The sequence below is a fragment of the Ornithodoros turicata genome, chromosome 1, assembly GCF_037126465.1.
Source record: "Ornithodoros turicata isolate Travis chromosome 1, ASM3712646v1, whole genome shotgun sequence".
NCBI classification, from domain to species: Eukaryota; Metazoa; Arthropoda; class Arachnida; order Ixodida; family Argasidae; genus Ornithodoros; species Ornithodoros turicata.
The window spans coordinates 182180914-182192561 of NC_088201.1; positions in this window are offsets into that span (position 1 = coordinate 182180914).

Genomic DNA, 11648 nt, shown 5'->3' on the forward strand with positions numbered 1-11648 from the left:
CATCAACCGTTTCAACCAAATTCACCCTAACATTCAATTTACCTCCCACTACTCCGCCTCCACTGTTACCTTCTTGGATGTGGAAGTCAAGTTACAAAACGGCAGTATCTCAACCAACTTATACCGGAAGCCTACAGATGCTCAGCAGTACTTATCGTTCCGCAGTTGCCATCCAAGACATACTAAGTTAGCCATACCTTATAGTCAGGCATTGCGCTACCGCAGAATATGCACTAACGATGCCGAACTAGACAACCACCTCCAACGACTAGAACAAACCTTCATTGATCGTGAATACCCGGACAAACTTGTGAAAGACGCTATAGCCAGGGCAAGATCCACAGATCGCCAACAATTGCTCCAAAGATCTCCTCGAACCAATGGAAACTCTGCAGTAAATCTCACTGTCACATTCAATGGCAGCGTTCCTAACATTAGCCGGATACTCAACCGCCACTACACAATTCTTTCACAATCTGATCGGATGAAGGAAATATTCTCACACCCACCGCGCGTAAGTTATCGCCGGGCGCGGAACATCCAAGACAGACTAGTAAATGCCAAAATTAACAAACTTCCAGAAAATAACATTGGCTGCCACCCTTGTAATGCAAGTAGATGCCAAATTTGTAAATCAATGCAGGCCGCTAACTCTGCAGAAAGTACCAAGTCTAACTATCGGATCAACATTAATGGCGACTTTAACTGTAATTCTTCCAATGTTGTCTATCTTCTTCAATGCAATGAATGCAACGCCCAATATATCGGACAGACAGCTACGTCATTTAGAACGCGATTCAATAACCACAAATCTGACGTCGCGAAGAAACCTAATCTGCCAGTATCCCGCCATTTCAGTAAACCAGGACACTCAATCACCAATATATCTATTTTCATCCTGCAGTCAGGCTTTCCTTCCCAACGGCTCAGGGAACAGCGCGAATCTTATCTCATTCATAAATTCCAGTGTCAGACAAACGAAGATCCAGGAATCCTTCCCGAGCAGCACAATGTACTGAAAGCCGAGTGCAATAGGGGTGGACGGTATGTGTCTTATCAATGTTCTTTAGTTTTACGAGTCTGTTCAAGGCCATCCACCTACCCGTCCACCCCTGTTGCACTCGACTTTCAGTGCATTGTGCTGCTTGGGTTTCTACTATTCGCAACCTGCATTCCTAATCCAGCACAATACATACGCTCTTTTGTCTCTTTTTCAGGCTCACTGGTATTTCCTCAAGGTCCTGCTGCACAGACCCGGCCATTCCCCTTTCACTTAGTCACCAACCTGTGTTAGTCATGACAAAAGCGCATGCGCGGCTCACTTTCCCTTGTACATAACCCTCTCCCATATATAAAGCTTGTTCTTGTCACCAAACCCCAGTCCCGTCGAAGGCAGCGCTGACTGCCGAAACGTCGTCCCCTATCCCTATATGTGTTAATAAACTCCCCTTTGTGTTTTCCTGTAAGCTCTTTGTCGTCTTCTGATTTTTCCTGCTTATTTCATTCTCGTGGTCAACCGCCCTCCTAAGCTTCTAATCTATATATATATATATATATATTGCAATTCTTTACATGTTATTAGTTGTATGGCCTTGTTCTGCTCCATTCTATCAGTGCATCGGCAAGTAGCATGACGACAGGTTCGGGTGTCAGTGCTGACTGCGCACAGGGTTTATTAGCAGGTTCTTTTATACAGTAGGTGGGCGTGCACCGAGCTAGCTCTAAGAGGTATGGCTATCTCTTGCATTCCGATGCATCTCCCTTTTTCATTATTATTTTTACACTAACTAACAATTCTAACAACTACACTGGTTATGTATATACAAAACTAGGCTAGGTGTACATCAGTCTATCAGGTGGACGCCTTGTCCTGGTCGACCTCGACGGCGAAACTCTGTCGGTGACATGTCTTGTACACCTGTTGTAGACTGGACGTCCGCACTTGAGGGTTGATCATCTCTTGGCGAGGCTTGCTGCTGGTTCACTGTGATGACGCCGTCGTCGTCCAGGTCCACCGTTGTTGGGCTGAAGTCTTCTAAAGTAGGCAGGAGGTGCTGTTAGTTTCTTCTGAAGACACGGTTGTCCTCCGTCCTGACGTTATACGACTTTGGCGCTGCCATGCCCTCTACTTTTGCTTTTGTGCCCCATGTGTTGCCGTCTTCAGTTCTTACGATGTTGCCTGGTCGTAATGGAGGTAGTGGACTGCCTCTCATATGATTTTGTTGATGCTTCCTGTCCTCGACCACTGTACCAGGTATAAAATCCGGCACGCGCGAACGCAATCGGCGTCCCATTAGGATCTCTGCTGGAGAGGCTCCACTTTCCAGAGGAGATGTCCTGTAGTCCAACCGGCCTACGAAAAAAAAATCTCGTTAGCGTAATGAGTCTTTTTCAGCAACCTCTTTATAATCTGCACTCCTTTCTCGGCCAGTCCGTTCGCACTCGGGACACGTGGACTAGAGGTGACGTGTCTGAAATCGAAATTAGTCGCAAAGTCTTTAAATTCTTTAGACACAAACTGTGGCCCGTTATCGGAACAGACTCCTAGAGGGATTCCATGTCTTGCAAATATGCTGGCCACTTTGGCGACAACAGGCCGGGCACTAGAGTCACGGAGCTCTTCGACTTCTGGGTAACTCGACGTTGCATCATATACCACTAAGTCTTCGCAGCATAGTGGAACAAGTCAATGCGAACGCTGCTCCTGGGCTTTACAGGTGTCTGTCGCATCATTAATGGTTCTTCTTGTTGACGATAAGCGTATCGTTTGCAAGTAAAGCATCGTGCTATCATATCCGTAATTGCCGTGGTCATTCCCGGCCAAAACATTAATGCGCGAGCTTTTGCATGACATTTATTAACTCCAAGTTAACCTAACTTGGTGCAAACGGCTTAGCATTTATTTGCGTAGAGTCTTTGGAATGTACACTTTTGATCCCTTTAGTACCACACCATTTACGATGGAAAGTTCTGGTTGAAATGGCCTGTATTCTCCAAGAATTTCTTCGTTTGCTCCCAAAGCACTTTTCACATGGCGCAAGGTTTGGTCTTTCTCAGTCTCTATTCTCAGACGTTCTAACGTACAGTCACTCACCAAAACCGACAGAGTCCGCACCTCGTGTACTTCCACGTCGTACACAGTGGCCTGTACGCTGGTCGTCAGGGGCGCTCGAGAGTGTGTGTCGGCTAGTGGCAGTTGTTTTCCTGGAACATACTGGAACTCGTAATCGTATTTCATGAGACGAATGAAGAAGCGTTGTAAACGTGGAGGCATGTCACCAAGATTTTTCTTTGAAATGGCTATTAAGGGCCTGTAGTCCGTCTCTATGGACACTCGACGACCATACACAAAATCGTGAAAACGTTCGCAGCCAAACACGATGCCCAAAGCCTCCTTTTCCATTTGAGAGTACCTTGTTTCGGAATCTGTGAGCACTCTCGATGCATACGACACCGGAAGCCAGTCCTTTCCATGCAGTTGGAGTAACGCTGCACCTAGTCCGCCGTGTGATGCGTCCGTCGAGACCTTTGTGTCCAGCTTGGGGTCGTACAAGGCCAAAACAGGGGCGAAGCCAGGGCTCGTCTTAGGTCGTTCCACTCTTGCTTGTGCGCCTGCGTCCATTCGAATAGGCATCTCTGCTTCAGAAGACTGAGCAAAGATACTGTTCGCTGCGAGAGGTGAGGAAGGAATTTGCCAAAATACGTAGCAAGACCAAGCATTCGTTGAACACCTTCCTTGTTTGTCGGTTCTGGCATCTGTAGAACGCTTTTCAATGCTCTGGGATCCGACTGGATTCCATTGCTGGTTATCTTACCAACCAAGAAGGTAATTTCTTGAACACAAAACACGCACTATTCTTTGTTCAACGTTAATCTTTCGCCCTGAGCAACTTCAAGTGCCTTACGTAGTTGCGAGTCGTGTTGCTCTCGCGTTGTGCCCCACACCAACACGTCATCGATATACACCCTGACGCCGTCTAATCCGTCAAAAAATTTGGATCATCACTCTTTCGAAGACTTCTGGTGTAGATGACGTGCCAACCGGCAATCTCCTGTAGCGATACCGCCGAAATGGAGTTCCAAACGTACAAATCCGGGATGTGGCATCGTCTAACGGAATTTGGTGAAAGCCTGCGTTTGCATCAAGTTTAGAGAAGAACTTGGCTCCTTTTAACTCTGCCTCGATCTCTTCTCGGGATGACGAAGTGCTCCGGCTTCAAGCTTTCGTTTATGTACCTGGGGTCCATGCACACTCTAATGCCGCCATTCTTTTTCCTGACCACTACCAAAGGGCTTACCGAGTCGATGGCTGCAGATGGCCCAGATGATGCCAGCTGCTTCCATCCGGTCGAGCTCCTTCTTGAGCGGTTCCTTCAACATGTATGGTACCCGCAGTGCAGCCTGGAATGGTACCCTGCTTCAGTACCATCTTGTACTCGTTCTTGTTACATCAAATTCCTTGGAAGACTGCTGGAAACTGTGCCGCGACGGCATTTTCGGGTACGGCGCCACGAGATACGGTTCCAACGCACTTCACTAGTCCGAAAGTTTTGCATGCTTTCAGGCCAAGGACTGCAGGACGAGAACTTTTCGTGATGAAAAACTGCAGGACTGCCACTCATGTTGTTCTTCTTTGTCTGCAGGTCCACCGTTCCTACGTGGCTGACGCCGCCGCCGCTGGTTTCGCACGTGCGCTCTTTGCTATCTTCTTGTACATGGACAGCGGTATCAGATTCGCTTGCGACCTGGTATCTACCTTCAGCCGTACGTCCGTTCCCGCCACCGATGCTGTTATCATCCAGTCGTCGTTATCTCCTCCACCATCTACTTCCCAGATAGTAAAGTCTTCGTGAGCAGCTTGATTGCTTTCGCAGAAAACGCCGTCGGAAACTTTACCTGCTGACCTGCAGCAGACGGGAAAATTGTTCTTTTTCTTGCACTTATGGCATACCTTTCCGTACGCCAAGCATTTCTTGGGTCTGTGCCTGTTGCACTTCGAGCATTTCTTGCCGGCCTTTGGGCCTTGCGCTTTGTGTTTAGACACAGGCTCAATAGTCTTCTCAGTGTTGCCCCACGCTTTCTTGTGCTCCTCCGTTAATTCAGCTGCTTTACACAGCTGCGCCGCACTTTCAAGAGTCGGGCTTTCTTCTCGCAGCAGCCTCTCGCGCAACTTTGAATCCGCTACCCCGTAGACGATCTGGTCCCGGATGAACGAGCTTGCCAGCGTAGAAAAATTGCAGGACTGCGCTTTGGGCTGTACGTCCCTGAAGAAGGATTCAAATGACTCTCCTTCATTTCGCATTCGGGTCTGAAAAACGTACCGCTCATACGTTTCGTTGCATTTTGGAGTGCAGTAGTCTTCGAACTTTCTGAGCAACGCGGTATAGCTGTACCTCTCTTCAGCCGTTAGTGCAAACGTGTTGAGTACTTCCACCGCTTCCGGACCTGCCACATGGAGGAGTATTGCCGTCTCCTTCTTGTCTGTCCGGGGTTTGCCGTCAACTTCTGTTGCATCCAGGTATAGCTCGAGCCTCTGTTTAAATTTCAGCCACTTCTCTGCCAGGTTACCTGACAGAACTAATACGTCTGGTGGATGGAGGCCTAACACGGACATTCACACGGACATTCAGGACCTAGTTCTGCTACGCAGAAATTGGTCATTCACAGCATACTCATTCCAACATGATTTCGGGATGGCGCCCTCCTTTTCAACTTGCGGCTTGCATGCCGCTATGAGTCGGGTTGTCGCGTCATGTGCCCAAATGTCGGCGCCTCTCGCTGAAACTTCGCTTTGCTGAGATGGTGTTGACGCTAGTGAGCGGTTCTCTGTTGCAGTGCATAATCTTTTGTGAAATAAATGTATGTAATACGAGACCTATGACTAACTGACTGCCTTAAAGTAGTGCCGTAAGTGGTGGTGGTCACGAGGGAAATCTAAAACGTTTAAAAACGTATTATTGCATTCACGTCCGACGAGCTCATACGTATAATACACGTGTTCCCGTGCATGCTGGTCTGATAAAAAAAACATATCGCACAAACCACATTGAAACTGTCGCGCTTCCGCCATTTTTTACTTTTATTTTTCAAAACGAAGCGTAGCAGACGACAGTAGTGACGTCACTACCCTTGCTACCCCGCGTCCGGCCGGAGTAGATCTCGGGTAGCGACTCCCGAGTAGGCGACCCGGTTTTGGAACGGGGGTCGTGACGTCATCGAGTAGGTTCTGGAACGCGGAGAGTAGCTACCCCCTACTCTCGGGTCGACTCGGGTGAGTTCTGGAACGCAGCCGGTGTGTACCACAACAAAGAAGCCACAGGTGACCTTCGTGAAGGAATGATGGCTTTGTGAAACGGCGGTGCTCTCCGCCCGTTCTGTTTGGGTTTCACTGTGTCCATCAGCGTTATGATTACGTCACGGTGACGTTTCTTCGGCAGAGGTCTATTGAGAGAACAAGAAAGTGCATTTCAGAGCTCTCCACGATTCTGTTTCTTCTCTATTTTTTTATTCGTCTGCGAACCGGCCCTTTCCCTTGTGTTAGTCAAGGAAGCGCCAACATAATTTCTCGAGGCGCCAGTATGACGGTTATTTGTGATTCACGGTACAAAGGCAACAGTCTCTGCATCTCTGCACAATGGGCCTCCCACAAATCAATGTCGAGCTCTTTGCAGGGGGCACACACACAACTTTGCGGATCTTGCGAGCGCATGTGGTGTATTCGATTGAAATGTACTTAAAATAACCCAGGAAAAAGGTGCATCGTGGAGGCGTGAACAATAGTCGACATGATTGGTACGCCCTCAGAAAGGCAGGAGTAAACAGGGAAGTATTCTAGTCCCCGAGATTGCAAATTATTTCTGATTTTATGACCTGACCCTGAATTTTACGCCGGAACACTGTAAATAAACGCGATTAGGCCACACATCTGTACATCTGGAAACTATAACGCGATTAGGCAGGAAAGGGTCTAATGATTGTGAGAATGGATTTGGTATAGTCAAACGTATTGGGACGACATTATTTCTTTTGCTAGAGTAGAGCTTGAGTATCGTACTCAAAATATGGCGTTCTAAATACTCGTACTTCTGTTAGTGCGAGGGGTGTTCAAGTGAAACCGGGTCTTTCTGTCTCCTGGGTGTACAAATAGCTCGCGCTACTTCTTTTTCGTCATTTTCACGCGCGATAGGCCTCCGCGTTCACTACGTGGTGGTCCAAAGTTTGTGCAAAACAGAAGACACGTGCTGGACAAGATGGCCGGCAACGAGGTGAGCGCGTACATCGAACAGCGAATTGTCATGACGTTTCTCGTGAATGAGGGCGTGAAATTCACAGAAGACTTCAGGCTCAGTATGGCCACGATACACTTAGCTGCATCAAAGCGTTTGAGTGGCGCAAACGGTTCCGAGACGGTCGTGCATCACTGCAGGACGACCCCAGCCTCAGCGATTTTGGGTCGACGCTAACAGTGTGTCTCAGCGAAACATCAGTGTTCCACGGTGACGGCGCCACCGGTGGAGGCCTCAGTGCGTAATTATTATATAAATATTACTTAATTAGTGTTTCACCTAAGGTGACACAAAAATTATATCTGGTGACGTACTCGCCGGAGGATTGTCGGACTTTCGGCATTCACCTTCTGGAAACTTTTGCCATCATTGAGGAAGGCTTTGGACAATTTTTAATTACGGTAAATTTTTTTTTCAATTGATCCTTGAAAATTGCAAAGCAAACCTAACTTTTTTTTACAGAAATATGATGTCCTCCACGAATAACCGCAGACCCAACAAAAACTGTCAACGGAAATAGTAAAAAAAAATTGTAAAAATTACGCTTTAGCCCAGCCTGCTTAATTTTCGCACAGAAGCGCGCGCCAAATCTGCGTCTAGACGAGAAAGTGTCCCCGCCTTCATTTGTTTTGGCTTCTTTGTGATAAGACAGTTGTTTCGTTTTCTTCGTGATAAGTCGGTTGTCACCAACATCAAGGTCAACGAGGCGCAAAGAAAGGTAAAACATGAGGCGGGAACACTTTCACCTCTCCTCACAAATACCGGACGCTTTTCTTTGCGACAATCAAGCAGGCGGGGCTAAAACCGAAATTTTACTAAATTTTTTAGACTATTTCTTTTGCGATACGCTGCATAGTTTTGGTCGGGCCTGTGGTTGTCCGTGGAGGAGGCTTGCATCTTTCTGGGCAAGCAAATCAAGCTTCCAAGGGGATCTAGGGCTTCCTCCATATGGTGCCCTTTCCAGAGTCAGATCTGAAATATGGTACCTTGTTAATGCACCGGTTAATCATGGTTAATGGACTTGTTAATCCAACATATAACCCCAGGTACCCTCTCACTGCTACTATTTTGGAATGTCACTCGTAGCATTTCAAAGGCGAGCTACGTGCTTGATATTTGTGACTTTACATGCTGGGTAACATGTGTCATACTCCGCTGTATAGCTGTAAGGCACATGGAGGTATAACTGCTCCATGGAACCACCCCTCTCTCTTGTGACCTCAGTTTAATTTAGAAGACAAACATGATGGATGCATGTTTAACAGTAACACTTTACAGTAATCTAGGAACACAAAGCTCGTTCACAAGTACCGGCGATCACTGTAGTGTGCAGCAAGTCATTATATGTATCAATCAGAACCAGTAACGGCAGCACAGCACGAACTATTGTTAGTGATGTATAACAGAGGCACTAGGGGCTGTATTAAAAGTACCACGCACAATCAGCGTCGTTTTTGTTGCTGGAGGTATCAGCTGTTTGTGCACGACCTCCTGTCAGCTTTGGATCGGAAAGTGACTTGTGTCTAGCTGCCAATGTTGACATCACTAACTTCGACGATGTTGGTCCTAAATTAGGAGAGCGGATTTCAAAATTGCACTTCATACCGATCGTTAACTTTTAACTCAAAGGCGAGTTTAATACTTCACTTACTTCGCTCACCTGTTCCTCACAACGTTCTTTTTGCTTAATTTGCGCGATTTCGACTTGAAAACTATTGGAAACTTGAAAACAGCGTCCAGCAAAAACTATTTTTGGGTTGTTTCTCGAAAGGCTCATTCACAGCTGCTCCGCGGTAGACCGGCTTTAAACTACTCCCACTCCTAGTTTAAATCAGTCCTATGCAAATACATGGGAGTTAGACCATCGCTAGGCCGCCGGGTTAACGTCGTGTGAACTGCGAATGAAGTGAGATGTTGAGGGCAAATATTGATTGGAGTGCAACAACATTCCCTTACGAACGCATCTAGTGGCTTTACAAGTCAAAACTTACCTGTATTTCGCCGAAAAATTTCCGGCGAAGCGTAGATTAGGCCTATGCGTTGTGCACACAAACTCCATGGAGGCCGCCATGGGCCTCACGGTAGCCGGGTTAGACCAGCAGGGTGGTTGTTCGTGATTGGCGGACGAAGTACTCACGTGATCAACTTAAACCAGACGTCCCTAAACCAGTGGCTAAGTCGGACTGGTGAATACGGGCAATAAAGTTTGGCACATGGGATTCGCATAAGTGAGTGCGAACATCAGCTGAAGTGCACGAGTTGCTTCAAAGGGAAGATGAAGAGGTCATCGTTTCCCGAAGCCGCTGCTACGCGATCTGCACAGGTGCTTGATCTAATTCACGCGGACGTGTGCGGTCCTATGCAAACTTTGACCCCAAGCAAAAACCGGTGGTTCCCGACTTTCATTCATGATTACTCCAGATACAGTTTCGTACCTGTTGCAGAAAGACGAAGACGAAGTCCCTACCGAACTTGCTGACTATTTGGAACATGTCGTGAAAACGTTCGGCCGTTATCCGAACATCCTTCGTGCTGACAATGGCGCTGAGTATTCTGGCGGCAAGACGATACAGCTTCTCCGCCAGCACGGTATTTAACTCCAGACGTCCATCCCTTACAAACGGCGTCGCTGAGAGGAAGAACAGGACCCTCTGTGACAGCGTGCGTAGCATGCGGTTTGGAGCGAACTTACCCAAGACCTACTGGGGCGAAGCTATCCTGACATCCAGAATCGATTGTCTGTTCGAATCGATCGAGGTCTGTTGACAGGAATCCCTATGAATTGTAGCGCAGTCAGCGACCGAAACTGCAACATATCCGAATGTCCGGGAGCAGGGCGTTCATGCATGTCCATAAAGAGAAACCTCACGGGTGGCACGCGCGCAATTGAAGGGTTGGGTTCAGCGAAACTCAAAAAAGGATACAGGTTTCTTCTGAAAGGGTCCCACAAGGTCAAAGTGACACGCAGCGTAGTCTCCGACGAAACGCCAGTCATGGAGGCTTTTCGCATACAAGCTGCTCATGCATCTTCTAGTGCTCACGACCAGGGCCGTTGCTAGGGGTGTGCGGGGCCTGAGGCAAAGGCACATCGCGGGGGCTGTTTCACACCAGCAGTAATGAAAAGATAAGTGATAAGATTTCCGCAGTGGGAAATTTTAGCAGTACGGGAAATGGCAGCAGCAGAGAAGGGGGCGAAATCTCCGGTATAGCTTGCAGGGTTGGCGGATCTTTCTTAAAAGCGGGACTTTTTCTCATCACATGACGGAATGGCACATAACACAGTCTTGTCTCATTTGCCTGCGATTAAGTGCATACTTGATATTAAAAAAAAGTAATCCCTGGTTGAGGGCTTCGTGCGCGAGGCCTATGCAAGCGCCCGGCCTAAGGCGGTCGCCTTACTCGCTAACCCCTATCGCCGGCCCTTGTCACGACCCTGCAAGACACCAATGGCGAGAGCCTTCCTCTCACATTGAGCAGTGTCGAGACCCTTCACATTAGGCAGTGTGCAAGCCCTTCCACAGAATTGGAAGTCGATGTGTGGACGCTACCTCCGCGGCCGGCTTCACCAGTTCTACAAGAAAGGGATCAAGTAACAGCACTTCGCCGTTCGGACAGAACCAAGAAAGGTATACCCCCAGATCGTGTGGCTTGATCCTCTGACTTGGGTTCAATCCGTCACTGATCCTGCGAGCTGGAAAGACACGAAAAAATTACTTTCTTCGGACAGAAGGTTCGGGGCAGCCGAGGAAGAATTTCAGTCCCTACAGCAGCTTCTTACTCGGGACCTTGTCGAGCTGTCACAAGGAAACGGCCCTTTGGCTGTAAGTGGATATTTAAAACCAAGCTGGACAACGACGGAAACGTAGATCATTACAAAGCAAGGTTGGTTGCTCAGGTGTACTCACGGACGTTTGACGAAGATTTTGACGCTACCTTCGCGCCCGTGGCCAAATTTACAACGCTGCGAGCACTTCTTACTCTGGCCGCGACATGGCGATTACGCGTCCGCCACTACGACGTGAAAACAGCCTTTCTCCACGGCGATGTCGAAGACATCTATATGAAGCAACCGGAAAGGTTTGTTGCAGAGGGGCAGGAACACCTTGTGTGTAAGTTGCGAAAATCCCTCTACGGTCTCAAGCAGGAATCCAGGGCGTGGAATATAATGGCAAACAGCGTCCTCCTTGAACACGGCTTTCGACGTGGCGCAGTGGACCCATGTTTATATTCCAAGTTAGTAGGCATGACGCGTTTGTACGTGTTACTCTATGTGGACGATATGCTGATCTGTCATGAAAACGCCGACGTCGTTACCCATGTCGGAAGGGAACTCAACCAGTCAAAGACCAGACAAAGGACCTT